The sequence below is a fragment of the Xenopus laevis genome, chromosome 3L, assembly GCF_017654675.1.
Source record: "Xenopus laevis strain J_2021 chromosome 3L, Xenopus_laevis_v10.1, whole genome shotgun sequence".
NCBI classification, from domain to species: Eukaryota; Metazoa; Chordata; class Amphibia; order Anura; family Pipidae; genus Xenopus; species Xenopus laevis.
Window position 1 is genome coordinate 120,687,581 of NC_054375.1, and position 2,336 is coordinate 120,689,916.

The 2,336-nt window shown below is 37.3% G+C and overlaps 1 non-coding gene across 1 annotated transcript; it reads right to left on the reverse strand.

Annotated features, from left to right (window-relative positions):
• Positions 1–1,966: 1,966 nt before the first annotated feature.
• Positions 1,967–2,094, reverse strand: LOC121401706. The gene has a single exon (XR_005966448.1). It is a non-coding gene; the product is annotated as a small nucleolar RNA SNORA35 (small nucleolar RNA).
• Positions 2,095–2,336: the final 242 nt, after the last annotated feature.

Below are 2,336 nucleotides of genomic sequence, written 5' to 3' on the forward strand. Positions count from 1 at the left end.
AAGGTGTTTCTATTGAATAGAAGATTAAAGCAAGATATTATGCTGTGTCACCTTCTAGCAATGTTGAGTTTTGGTTTACATAAAAGAACAATCCCCAGCATGAGAAGCCACTTGACTTGGCTTTTCTTTGAGAATATATTGTGTTTACTTCCATCTTTGATCCTTACTTTCTTGTTCTGAGCTAGTGCTCTGGAGAACTACACTTAGGTATATATATTATTTGTCATTTCACTGGATTAAAGATTAATAGAGTGAGTTTAAAGAAAGACATACATTATAGATAGGGCTCGCATTGCTCTAAAAGGATATAACAGTTACAAGAACTTTATAGAGTCGAATGAAAAATGTTTAAATAAACACTGATCACGTCAGCTAAGAACATTGTAATTAGAGCTGAGGAAACTGGTTGCAAATAGGAATGATAGAATACCCAATGGCAGCACTGGGGTCTGGGGAGAAATATAATTAGAATGCAGAAAGTCATGTGTGATGCTCAGCATATTATGACGTTCGATGTGGGTTTGGGGTTGCATGGGGGGGGGGTGATGCTCAATATTTTTCATGGAGAAGCACAGGGACTTTAAATGGTGGTTTACTTTTAAGTTAACTTCTAGTATGTTATAGAATGGCTAATTTTAAGCAACAATTCAATTTGCTTTCATTTTTTCTTTTTTATAGTTTTTGAATTATTTGCAGTCTTCTGACAGTTTTAAAATGTCACCGACCCCATCTAAAAAAACAAATGCTCTGTAAGGCTACACATTCATTGTTACTTTTTATTACCCTTTCTCTTCAGGGCCTCTCCTATTCATATTCCAGTCTCTAATTCAAATCAATGCACAGTTGCTAGGGCAATTTGGACCATAGCACCCAGATTGCTCAAATTGCAAACTGGAGATAAAAAACAAATAAAAAGCTAAATCACTCAAAAAACAAAACAGGACATATTTATCAAAGGTCGAAGTTAAAAAAAACTTCAAACTTCAAATTCAAAAAGACCAATCGAATGGAGGTCGAAGTTTTTTTGGGGTCTAAGTGGGCTGGATTCGAAGTTATTTAACTTCGACCTTCGATCTCCCAAACTCCCCCAATTGCCTCCATACAAGTTGTAGGAGGTCCCCCATAGGCTAAAACAACACTTCGGCAGCTTTTAGGTGGCGAATGGTCGAAGTATAAGTTTTAAAGAGACAGTACTTCAAAAAAATGCGACCTTCGAAGTTTTTTCAAATTCAAATCGAAGTATGACTATTTCCTAGTCGAAGTACACAAAAAATAGCTCGAAATTCGAAGTTTTTCACTTCGAAACTTCACCTCGACCTTTGATAAATCTGCCCCAACATGTTGCTCATCAACCCCTTGGATGTTACTCCCAGTGGCCACAAAGCAGGAGCTTATTTTTGAATTCCTGGCTTGGAGGCAAGTTTTGGTTAAATAAAAATGATATATACTGCCAAACAGAGCCTCCTGTAGGCTGTCAGTCAACATAGGGGCTTTCAAATAGCCAATCACAGCCCTTATTTGGCATCCGCAGGGACTTTTTTCATGTTTGTGTTGCTCCCCAAATCTTTTTTTTTTTTTGAAGAGGTAAACCATCCTTTTATTTTATAATCAATATAAAGATTCCTGGAGAAGACCTACCCGTGATGTGGTCACTTTGATAATACAGTATTAGAATTTCTATAAAAAAATTTAGCAGCACAATACTGGCTCAAGTGTTTCTTTAGCAAAAGACTCAACCAGCCCACATTCATTGGATGGCAGCGGCTGGGGCCCATCGCCAGCAAGTTAGTAGCCATAAAATTGAATTTATTTTTGCAAAAAATTATATTATGCGGTTCTTAGATACTTAACAGCCCCACTAACTAATGGATTAAATATATAATGCATAACAGAGGAACAGAACTAAGAAAAGCAGCAGACTGAGAAGTGCAGCACACCTGCAGGAGAGAACAGACAAAAGTCCAAAGAATGTACCCAACTCTCGGAAAGGTCAGGCTACAGTAAACCTGATCTTTCTGCAAGAAGGAATATTATTCTTGCTTTGGAATGAGACTCCAAGATCAAGGAAAGGATCCCCAAATCTTTTTACAAATGTTGGGAATCCCTGCCCTCTCATACTAAAAGTTAATTCAAAGGTGACCATCCCCTGTAAGTATGATTTTTGCCTTTGAAAAGTAAATGCACTGTTTTAGAATGATACCTTGTCAGCTTGAGAGAGGACTGAAAGTCCAAAACGTTGCTGGGACCATACCATTGTAAAATAAAGTTAATTATATGTAAAATTGCTGAGAGGGCTGCTGTAATGGATAATTGGACTCTGAGGTATGAGATGAGAA